The sequence below is a fragment of the Saimiri boliviensis genome, chromosome 6, assembly GCF_048565385.1.
Source record: "Saimiri boliviensis isolate mSaiBol1 chromosome 6, mSaiBol1.pri, whole genome shotgun sequence".
NCBI lineage: Eukaryota > Metazoa > Chordata > Mammalia > Primates > Cebidae > Saimiri > Saimiri boliviensis.
The window spans coordinates 72,125,128-72,137,521 of record NC_133454.1 but is presented as its reverse complement, the minus strand read 5'-3'; the positions used below and the strand labels follow the sequence as shown (position 1 = coordinate 72,137,521).

Genomic DNA, 12,394 nt, shown 5'->3' with positions numbered 1-12,394 from the left:
GTCATTCTCTGCCTCAGCCTCCCACAGCATACTCTTCTTTTTTTTTTTTTTTTTTGAGGGGATTGCACAGTTTATTTCCAAACGCTCAGAGGATAGGGAGTGGCTGCGGGCTCCAGCTGCCTCTCCCTGCATTTGGCTGAATCAAGAACTTCTCTCCCCTCCCCCAACACCCTAGGCGATGCCCAATAAAGAAGGGACTCTCACCCCCCACCCCGAGGAGAGACCTAGACAGGTGAGGAGCATGGAGAATGGGGGGACAGAGTTCAAGTATTCACATTTCCCCCATCTACACCCCTGGAGTACACCGTGCCAGAGCCATGAGGCAGGGGTCCCACTGCTGGGATTCCTAGTGGTGTTGATAATCTTTCTCCCAGTTAGAACCCTCCAGATGAACTCCCTACTCCTTTTCCCTGAAAATAACAAACCAAGTCCTAAGCTCTGTAGTCTGGGCAAGGAGGGGCCTTAGAATGCCACTCACCCAGGGTCCCCAGGGATGGGGGTGAGGGCCTTCACCTGTAGTGAATGGGTTGGGAGCAAGTGTCTAAAAGGAGAGAGGAAGGGAGAGAACTGAGAGGACCCTGGAAGGCAGGCCTGGAGGCTTCTAACACATAGGTTTAGAGAGCTCTTGTCTGTGAAGCCACTCCACTCCACACCCCAAGCCCAGAATCCCTGAGAGTCCAACTGCAAAGGCAGTATGGCTGGAGGGAGGAATGGGAGCAGGCGGGGAGCTGGGCAGGACCCCGGCCCCCATCTCCCAGTCAGTCCTGCTCCTGGGACACATGATGCTTCGGGAGGGCCAGGATCAGGATCAAGTCCCAGCTCTTAGGCGCTGCTCTTCCAGAATAGCAATAGAATCCTGGGGAACTGAGGGTAGACCCACCAACCCCCAAACCCCAGACGTCCCGGCCTCAGGTAGAATGGTGGGAATGGGCTCTCCAAAGGGTATTACAAAAAGCTAAAACCGTTCAACGCTTCCTGGGGAGAAGTGGCCCCCAGTCTCTTGCCTCCCCAAGTTATCAGTCTCCCCAGCGCCTAGCAGACAGGGCTAAGGAGGTCCCAGAGAGCTGAGGGAGGAGGCCACAGCCCCTGGGCACAGAGAGAGGGCCCGCTAGCACCATGCAATGTTGAGGCACCTCTGCAGCCTGACTGGCCCACGCAGGGTCCCTCCAAAGCTGGAGTGCACACTTCCTAAAGCTTCTGTACTCTTGAGGGGGTACCCCTGAAGGGAGTGGAGGAGGCAAAGACTTGGCTTAAGTCCAGGCTGGGGTCTCAGCAGGGACCCCAAAGGGCACCATTGGGAGTCATGATTTAAAGAATCTTCGTACCACAAACTGGCCCAAAAGAACCACACCCAGAACCACCAGCACATTCAGGATGGGACCACTGCCTAAGTCCAGAGCTGCCACCCAGCCACCCCTCTGTGCGATCCACCGGGCGATGCAGTGACGCCACATGAATTCCACCACGAAGCGGGTCACCTGGCCCAGGAAGCCAGTCAGGCCGCGCTGATAGACGTGTAGGGCCATACGGTAGCCGAAGCCCAGGAGAGCCACCACACGGCCCCAGTTGATGCCACTCTCAAACAGGCTGGAGGCGATCTTGGTGAAGTACTGGTAGGCGTTGTCTGCCGTGGGCTGCAGGTGCTGCAGCATGGTCTGGAACTCCGAGTCATAGCGCCGGTTGATGTCATCCCCAATGATGGCGAGCTGCCGTCCCACCTGCCCCATGGTGCTGCTAGGTTGGAGAGACAAGCTAACCATCTCTGGGTCAGAAGGGGCAGCCGCCCCTTCAGCCTCCTGTTCCTGCCGATGGCGGTAAAAAACGTAGCTGTGGAAAACTTCCTCTGTGTCCCGGGCTACCTGCTCCTCAGAAGCAGAGGGTGGGTCAGGCCCTCCGCACTCCTGCCTGGGAGGACCTGGGCCTTGCCCCGAAGCCATTTTTCAGGTCTCAGTGGAGGATGGTGTCAGCCTGCCGGGATCCTGGCTGAACCCGGGTGGCTCAGCAGGGCGGAGATGGAACTCCCGAGGGGTCAGCGGCTGCTGATCCCAGGGGCTGAGTGGGAGGCAGGCTTCCAGGAACGGGCGTCAGTGCATTCCTGGTATCTGGATGTAGCCTTTGCTTGTCCCTGTGTGGCCTGAGGGACCCGCAAGACTCCAGTGATCATCCCACAGCATACTCTTCTAATGGTGGTACACTCAGAACCTCTTCAGTGAGTCAAAGCACCTATTGGAGAGCTCTGGAAGTAAGACAATTCTTTACTCTGAGCTAAAAATCTGACCTATTAGGCATTTTTACCCTGAATACTTTTTCAGCCACTGGTCCTAGTTCTACTCTCACAGAACATGTCTGTTTCCTCTCTTCCAGGACAGTCACCTAGAGATATGAAGAGATCGATTATTTCTCCTAAATTTTCTTTTGTCTAAATCCAACAGGCCTAATTTCTTCAATCTTCCCTTATCCTGACTGCTCACCTCTGATCAGAATTCAATTTACAAATCCCCTTCCCTTAAAACAATTCAATTTTTCTTCTTGCCTTGTTCATTCTGCTGCTGATAGTTTTTCCCCAATGACATACAAGACTATGGTGATGGCGGTCAGTGAAGGCCTAAAGTGACTGCATCCAGATTTCTTCATCTTCATCGTCATTATCATCATCATCATCGCATCTCACAAATGCTTACTCTGTGGCAAGAAGGGTGCTAGCTTCTTTACAGAGGCACTTACAGTCTAATGGGGGGAATATAGTTATTTAAATTAATCTACAGGTGTAATATATGGAAGATACAATCAGAGAATGCTGATGGTGTTATCAGAATACTGAGGAGGAAATGAATAATATGTTTGGGATAGTTGGGAATGGCTTCTTAGAAAAATAAACATTTTAGTTGGCTCTGAACAATGAATGGAAGAGTTTGTCAAGGTGTTGGGGGGGGTGGGTAGGGACAAAGAAATATATGCTGATTCCATGCATGAAGGTATGAAAGTGTGTACCATATTACGGAAATGGCATAGTTCAGTACAGTTGTAATTTACTGTGTGTGGGGAAAAGTGGCAGGAAACAAAGATAAAAAGGTAGACTGGGGGACATGCTGTGAAGGGATTTGAATGCCAGGCTAAGGGATGGAATTAATCAATAAATAATAAGAAAACAATGGAGGGTTTTAAACTGGGGTTTCAGATTTGTGTTTTACAAAAAATACTCCAGCGGCAGTGTAAAAAGGAGTTCGGAGTAGTTAAGATCAGAGGAGGAGAAACATGATAATAAAATTATCACAGTAGCCCAAAGGAAAAGTTAAAACACTAGTAAAAGGATGAAGAGAGAGGGGACTACAAAAATGTTCAGGAGGCAGGGCATACAAAATTTGATTCTGAGTGCAAAACCCCATTTTAGTCTGGTGGGCTAAGAAGCTACAAAGAAAGATGGAAAACGTTGTTAACTGCAGGGTTTGCAAGTACTACCTACCCACCTACCCACCCCAACCCTGCTTCTTTTCTTTGATAGGCAGAAGGAAATAAAATAAACAGACCCTTGAATCTGTTAGCTCCAGAAAAATGCATGAATCTTAATTTCTCTTAGTAGTTGGGAGGCTTGCCTGCTGAGAGTGCTATACTGGCAAAAATGTAGGTCAGCCCAAGCAAGCAGCAGTTCTGTAGTGCTGGCTCTGAACCTGCCCACCAAACCTGAATCTGAGATAGCCTGTATATTAGATTCAAGGCCCAGCCACCTAACCTTCCACTGGTGAGCTGCAGGGAATTGCAAAGGGTATGAACTATAATAAATGAGGCACTGTTCTCATCTAGGGGAAGGAAGCTCCTCTGAAACTAATAAGAAAGGAGGAAATATCCAGTAATCAATTGTGCTCTGAGTTGTGCTGCATCTTCAGAGAAAGCATACTCATCCAGGTTAAAGGCCAGCAACGTCTGGGTCATTCACCTAGGCTGAGCCCTAGCAGAGAAAGGCTCTAAAACCAGATCAGCCTTAACTTCCTATGTCATTAGTATACAAATAGTATCAACAACAAATAAAGGTAAGAAAATAAGTTGCTTAGACACTAATAATATAACTGCTCCTAGGTAAATATATAAGGCCAAGTGTGTGCTGTTCCTCAGGATAAAATATTTTTTTTAACAAATCTAAAACTATCTCGGGCTGGGCGCAATGGCTCAGGCCTGTAATCCCAGCACTTTGGGAGGCCGAGGCGGGTAGATCACGAGGTCAAGAGATTGAGACCATCCTGGTCAACATGGTGAAACCCTGTCTCTACTAAAAATACAAAAAATTAGCTGGGCATGGTGGCGCGTGCCTGTAATCCCAGCTACTCAGGAGGCTGAGGCAGGAGAATTGCCTGAACCCAGGAGGCAGAGGTTGCAGTGAGCCGAGATCGCGCCATTGCACTCCAGCCTGGATAACAAGGGCGAAACTCCATCTAAATAAATAAATATACATATATATATATATCTTCAGTTTCCTATCTGCTGGTATAGGATAAACTTTAATGGAAAGCAGATGGCCTACTCTGTCTCAATCTCCATTTCAGGAGTGCACTGTTGCTTCTTTTTTCTCCTATAGCTGTAAAGCACTTGGGAGGTACTCAACACTTGAGAGGTTGTTTGGTGCCCCCGACCTGTGCACGTTTATCTTCTAAAACATATCAAACAGCAAGATGAAATTTTGCAAATCGATAATTTGGTCCATGAATACCTGTGTCTCCCAAGTCAATTCACTCTTTTTTTTTTTTTGAGACAGAGTTTTGTTCTTGTCGCCCATGCTGGAGTGCCATGGCATGATCACCACTCAGTGTATCCTCTGCCTCCCAGTTCAAGTGATTCTATTGCCTCAGTCTTCTGAGTAGCTGGGATTACAGGCGTCTGCCACCATGACCAGCTAATTTTTGTATTTTTAGTCAAGATGGGGTTTGCCATGTTGGCCAGGCTTGTCTCGAACTCCTGGCCTCAAGTAATTCGCCCGCCTTGGCCTCCCAAAGTGCTGGGATTACAAGCGTGAGCAACTGCACCCGGCCCACTCTTTTATTCTGCTTTTCCATTTAAAGAGATTTGCTAAAGGGAAAAAATCCCGTTCAGATTTAACTGAATGTACTGGGACACTTGTTTTCCATGTAAAACAATAAAATTAGATACCGCCCGAACCCCACCTCACACTTCTCCAATTCCAGAAAGACTAAAGCCTTAAATATAAAATAAAACAGGCTGGTCATGGTAGCTCGCTCCTGAAATCCCAATGCTTTGGGAGGCTGAGGAAGGAAGATCGTTTGAGCACAACAGTTTGAGACCTGTCTGGGCAATGCAGTAAGATCCTGGCTCTACAAAAAGTGGTGGCATGTGCCTATAGTCCGAGATACAAGGGAGGCTGAAGTGGGAGGATCACTTGAGCCCAGGAGATTGAGGCTGCAGTGAGCTGTGACTGTACCACTGCACTCCAGCCTGGGTGACAAAGTGATGCCCTGTCTCAAAAAAAAAAGAAAGAAAGAAAGAAAACAGAGAGAGAGAGAGAGACAGAGAGAGAGAGAGAAAGAAAGAAAGAAATAGGAGAATATCAGAGTCCCAGGGAATATCAGTATGATCTCGGATTACAAAGTTATTTCTCAGGTAATACCAAAAGGAAGTACCACAAAAGGGTGAAAAATTTAACTAATTAAAATATAAAATTCTGTATGTCAAAAGATGCCATAAACAAAGTTAAAAGACAAGAACAGAGAAACAGAAGACATTTGTAACATAGGTAACATTGGACTAGTGGCCAGATTAAAAAACTCATTAATCAAGAAGAAATGAAATAAGCCAATAGAATCTAATCAGGCAAGAATTTGCAAAAGAAACCATACAACTGACTGGGGAGAAGGGGACGAAATAGAAAAGATGTTCACCCTCAACAGCAATCAGCAAAATGCACATAAAAGGAATATTGTAGAATTTCATGCCTATCAGATGGGCAAAAATTTTAAAGTTTGACAATATCAGACGTTGGATAAGACCTGAAACAATGCTAATATTTTGTTCAGAGTTTTTACATTTGTATTCAAATGGGATACTGGTCTATCTATAGTTTTCTTGTGATGTCTTTGTCTGGTTTTTGTATCAAGGTAACGTTGGCCTCATAGAACGAGTTAGAAAATATTCCTTTATCTTCTATTTTTTCGAAGAGTTTGTGCAGGATTGGTGTTGATTTTTATTCAAACATTTGGTAGAATTCACCAAAGACACCATCTGGTTCTGGGCTTTTCTTTGCGGAAAGTTTTTGCATTACTAATTCTCTCTCTGTTACAGGTCTAGTCAGGTTTTCTGTTTCTTCATGAGTCAATGTTGGCAGTTTGGGTCTTTCTACGAATTTGTCTATTTCACCTAAGTGTCTAATTTGTTAGCATACAATTGTTCGCAGTCTTACCTCATATTCCTTTTTATTTCTATAAAAGTCAGTAGTAATGTCCTCTATCACTCTTGATTTTAATAATCGGAGACTTCTCTATTTTATTCATCAGCCTAGCTAAAGCCAAAAAGGTTTGTTGATTTTGCTGATCTTTTAAAATAACCAGCTTTTGGTTTATTGATTTTCTCTATTTTGTTCTCTATTTTATTTCATTGATTTCTTCATTACATCCTTTCCTCTACTTGATTTAGGCTTCATTTGCTCTTTTTCCTACAATGTGTTATGGTGAAAGGTTAGGTTACTGAGTTGAGGTCTTACTTCTTTTATAATGTAGGCACTTAACAGCTATAAATTTCTTCTAAGTACTACTTTGGCTGCATCCCATACATTTTGGTATGTTATGTTTCATTCATCTCAAAGTATTTTCTCATTTCCCTTGTGATTTCTTTTTGACCCACTGGTTATTTAGGAATGTGTCATTTAATTTTCACATAACTGTGAATTTCTCAAATTTCTTTCTGTTACTGATTTCTAATTTTGTTCCACTGCAGTCAGAGAACATACTTTGGTATGAGTTCAATCCTTTATATACTGAGAGTTGTTTTATGGCCTACACACTGTCTCTCCTGAAGACTGTTCAATGTATTCTTGAGAACTATATTCTTCTGTGTTATTGGAATGACCTCTAGGTGACTGTTGAGTATACTTGGTGTACAGTGTTCTTTAAGGCTTCTATTTCTTTTTTCTTTTTCTTGAGACAGAGTAAAGATGCTGATAGTAAAGGAAAGGAGAGGAAGTGACAGCTTGAGGAGACAGAATTGTACACAGGAATTTTCATTCATACACACATACATACATATATATATAAATAAATATATATATTTTTAAAGGAGGCAAGCCTTCCCCCACCCCCGCCTTAAAAATGGAGGAAATTAGAGCCATAGATGTAAACACATCTTTGTTTACATTTACACTCAGGTTGTTAACACTCACTTTTATACTTATTATCCTGACGCCTATATCCTATAGCCTTTCTTAGCTAGCCCTTTCCCAGTGCTAGAATTAGTTGTGGGCTAGAAGGCCAAAAATCCATGCTTTTTAGAATTGTGTATACATTAAATGTTAATACTTGAGCAACTGCCTTCAAAATGAGCCAAGTGCACAAACTTTGGCCAATTCAACTAAATAAATACTCACTTGAACACTTAATGTGTGCTAAGTGCTACCATGAGTACAAAATGAAAAGACATAATTCTTGCCCTCCATGAACTCATCATCTAATGAGAGAGGCAAGCAAGCACTTAAGTTACCCTGCTATTAGGCTGCCAGAGACAAAGGCCAACACAGAGGGAGATATAAGGGCTGTGGGAAAACAGTGAAAAAAGACAAAAAGACTTTTAATCTGGTCTGGCTTCTGGATTGGAAAGGTTGCTGCAACTCCAAGTTAGTGACAGGAGATACCTTAAGTAGAGCATTACCTGTGCTTAGGTCATGTCTCCTTCCCTACTGTTGTGGACACTGAGAGCAGGTATCAAACTGAGACAAACAGTACAGTGTTATGCAACAGTGGAGCTTCATTTACAGGCAGACCTAGCTTTAAATTCCAGCTCTTTTACTTTTTAGCTCTGGGGCTTTGAGCAAATCACTTCAATTTTCAAAGCCTATGTTTTTATATTAAAAAAAAATAGACATAATCAGTAGCTTACTTATTGGTAAATAATTTTTGAGTACCTCCTCTATGTTAGCACCAGTGTCCCTCTTTCCTTCTCCTGTATCTGCATGTGGGCTGGCTAGTAAGGTGAGCAGGGCCAGACCAGAGTAAGTTCAGAGCAAGTCCTGAATTAACTTTGTAGAGCCCCATCTAAACATTCTTACTGTGAATCAAAACAAGATATTTCCTCCTCTGGCTATCCTAAAGAAGCCATCACAGTCCAGTGGGAAGAACGGAGGTTCTGATGGTAGGTGGTGTGGATTCAAAAGTCAGCTGTACCATTTACCAGACATAAAATCATAGGAAAGTCCCTTTACCTAATCCTTAGGAACACAAGGATATTCTATACTGAAGGCTAGAAAATTTTAAGAGGTGACATGCAAAATACCTAGCATAAATACTTGGCACAGAGCAGTAAGTACTTCAGTAAATAATAGTCTCCCACCCATGCCCTTTTCATTAAAAGTTCCCTGTTGGAAACAATTGTGTTTGCCCATGGATTTTAAGATTGTTTAATAAAACAACTTCCATATCCTCAATCATGAGGCTTATCACCCTGCCTTTTCATCAACTCTCACATGGCTCCAGCTGGTTAGGCCTATTATTTTCTGACTAAGCACAAGCTGGACAAAACAGGCTTCTAGTCAGCATGGCTTTTTGTAGAAACAGTAAACTAGTCATTCTCTGAATACAGGTAATTTTTTGTTTACTGTTGTGTGTATGTATATCTACAATCTTTCCTGCATTAAAAAAATTTTTGTCCCTCTTTAAAAAAATTGCAAATGAAAGTGTCCCCACATTTTTGCCTTTTTATTTGTAATTTATTTCAGTCTATTATTTCTTCTTTGTGCTACTAGCTAATAGTGAGAGTTCAAACAACCTAAATTCTACCAACAGGGCATTAGCTGAAACAAATCTAAACCCAACCTAGAATTCCTTAAGTAAATTAAGATGAGTTATAGAACAGTACATAGCATATAATGTCATTTTTGTTGAAAAACAATGTATGTATGTTCATTTTTAAAGACCTAGAAAAATAGATACACCAAAGTGTTAACAGTGATTGTCTCTGAATCGGGAATTATTAGTATTCCTCTGTATTCTTCTCAATCAGTATTCTCTAATTTTTCTAAAATGTACACTGTTTTGGAAATAAGATAAAACAAGAGAAGCCATAAAATGATTATATTATTGGACATCAGACAGGTTCAATTAATCTCCTATTGTTAGACATGTCATCTGTTCCAAATAACTGCCAATCATACTTCTGGCAGAGCCAGGACTAGAATATAAACATTCAGATTTTCTAGATATATATAAAAATGTCTTTTTTTCCTTTTTTTTCTTTTCTTTTTCTTTTTTTTTTTTTTTTTAAGAGAGAAGGTCTCAGTATGTTACCGAGGCTTGTCTCTCCTGGCTTCAACTGATCCTCCCTTCTCAGCCTTCCAAAGTGCTGAATTACAGGAATGAGTCTCAGGGTCAGCCTTTAAAAACTCTTATAGGACCCTACAAGTTTAAAGGGTTGTTGTTTCTAGAGACTTTGTCAACACACTGGTGAGGTCCTAAAGGAAGCAGGTGGGAAGTAAGTGCAACATCCAGGACAGGATTTTCAAATAAAGTGAAACAGAACATGTCTTAGGTCAATGATCTCTAGAAAATACTACCATTTCAACACTTTTTTGTTTAGAGTACCACTAGGTTACTATATGACCTGTGCAAGACACTTATAGCCCTTATCAAATTCTGTATCTGTTTCCTCACCTGCAGGATAGTAACAACAGCAACTATTAAATGAACATCTCCCATAATGTTTCATAAGTGTGAAAACAGGGGCTCTGAGAGATTAAGTAACTTGCTTGCGGTAAGTGACAGTTAAGATTGAAACCAAATCTATCTCACAAAAGAGAATAAAGGTAGGGAAATGTTTGGCTCTATTCCTATGGGTTATTTTATTTTTTCATTTTAACACTAAGGAGGTTATCAGCAGAACTTCCTTTGTACAATGCAAATGACACTGTGTACTCTGTGGGATTGAATTAGAAGGTACATTGAATTACAATTAACTCAGGCCTCAGCTTAACAGCTGAGTAATGAGATCAATTTAATCTTCTGAATTTTATTGCTTGTTTTATTATGACCTATAATCAGTTGAAATTACAAGAAGCCTAAGAGTCTTATACAAAGGCAACATGTTGCAAAGGAAAGAATATTTCCTAACTCTCAGCAGCTGGATGATTCAAGGCAAGTTACTTAACTACTCTGCACCTCAGTTTTCAAATCTATTAATATAAAATAGGAAGACCTTTGTCCCACAATTACCAACATACACTGTTTAGAAATGCCCAAGAACTAGAAAAAAAAGGGATTCCTCAGGGGATATAAGAAAATTACCTGAGAAATACCTAAAAGGAAAGATCTCTGACACATACTCTGGCCTCAGTACTCCCAAGAACTCAGTGAAAGTCATGACCATACAACCTGTCACCTACAGTGGAGGAAGCCTGAGGTTTAGTCCAGATTCCTCCTTCTCCCTCACTCCCTAAATCCAACATCAAGTCCTGACTTATTCATTCATATTCCACAAATATTGAATATCTACTGAAAGCCAGACATTGTTTTCTCTAAAAATGTCTCAAACATGTCCTCCCCTCTGCATCTCAAATACAGGTCCTAGTTCAGGTCTCCTGACTGAAGTATTAACAACTTCCTAACTGGTCTTCTCCTTTTTCCCTCTCTCTAATCCATCCACCTCATTACATCCAGAAAGGTCTTTCAAAAATGTCAACCTATCCATCACGCCTAATAGTCTCTGGCAGCTTCCCACCACCAAGGATAAAGTTCCAAACTTCTTATCATGGATGGCATAAAGACTCTCCAAGTCTAGCTCTTGCACATTTTTTTTTTAAGCGACGGAGTCTCACTGTTGTCCAGGCTGGAGTGCAGTGGTGTGATCTCGGCTCACTGCGACCTCCATCTCCTGGATTCAAGCAATTCTCCTGCCTCAGCCTCCTGAGTAGCTGAGATTACAAGTACATACCAACATGCCTGGCTAATTTTTGTAGTTTTAGTAAAGATGGGGTTTCACCATGTTGGTCAGGCTGGTCTCAAATGCCTGACCTCTCGATCTGCCTGTCTCGGCCTCCCAAACTGCTGGGATTACCGGCATGAGCCACCACGCCCGGCCAACTCTTGCACATTTATATGTCCTATTTCTGCTCTTGCCAAGCCGGGTCTGGCATTTTATACTTCAACAACAACACACAGCTGTTCTAACATACTCCATTTGATTATTCTACTTCCATGTCATTGTTCAAGCTGTTTTAAATGCTCAGATAGTCCTTCTCTTGTTCACTTCACCTCCAAAATGTCTTACTTGACCTTCTCCCCCTTCAGACTAGATTAGGTGTTCCTTCTGATTACTCCCATAACTAGTTTTTCTTACATTATTTATTAAATTTCATTTCCAGTTTTCTCAAATACTGCTGGGCACGGTGCCTCACACCTATAATCCCAGCACTTTGGGAGGCAGAGGCAGGAGGATTGCTTGAGCCCAGGAGTTTGAGCCCAACCTAGACAACATAGCAAGACCTTGTCTTTACCAAAAATAAAAAAAAATTAGCCAGGCATGGCAGTGCACACCTATAGTCCCAGCTACTTGGGAAGCTGAGGTGGGAGAATTATTTGAGCCCAGGAGGTCGAGGCTGCAGTAAGCTGTTATCACACCACTGCATTCCAACCTGGGCAACAGAGTAAGATCCTGTCTCAAAAAAAAAGAAAAGTCAAATATTCATCCCCAATTTGGTAGGTCTATTATCAGTCCAGTGATGGCCCCCTAAGCTGTGATTCTCTTTGTCCTTATATGTTCCACATGGGGGTTTCTGCTTGGGCTCTCACTGCCCAAACCTATTTTTTTCAGTCTCCATCCCTCTCTAATCACCTAGCCTTGTGGCTGATAATCCTGGGTCTGGTCAAGACAGACTCATCAGCTAACTACCATTTCCCTGCTGATTCAACTTCCACTGCAAAAAAAAAAGTAGCATAGACTTTAGATTCGGAGATAGACTCAGATCCTAGTTTTGTCATTTCATATTGTAAATTCAGGCAAGTTACTTCCACTCACTGAGCTTCAGCTATCTCTTATATAAAATGGGATAATAATCACTTTGCAGAGTTGAGATAATGCTAATAAAAACCACTAATATTACTTACTATGGGTAAAGTATTATGCTACTTGCTTTATATTAATCCCATCTAAGCCTCACAACCCTTTCATGAGGTAGGTCCTACCATTACCTTTA

General features: G+C 42.4%; 1 protein-coding gene and 1 pseudogene across 3 annotated transcripts in view; both read right to left on the bottom strand.

The window, feature by feature from the left end:
• Window positions 1-12,394, bottom strand: part of FAM168A (family with sequence similarity 168 member A) — a 185,893-nt gene that overhangs the window by 39,524 nt on the left and 133,975 nt on the right. The window lies entirely within an intron of this gene.
• LOC120364600 (bcl-2 homologous antagonist/killer pseudogene) lies at window positions 35-4,274 on the bottom strand (annotated as a pseudogene).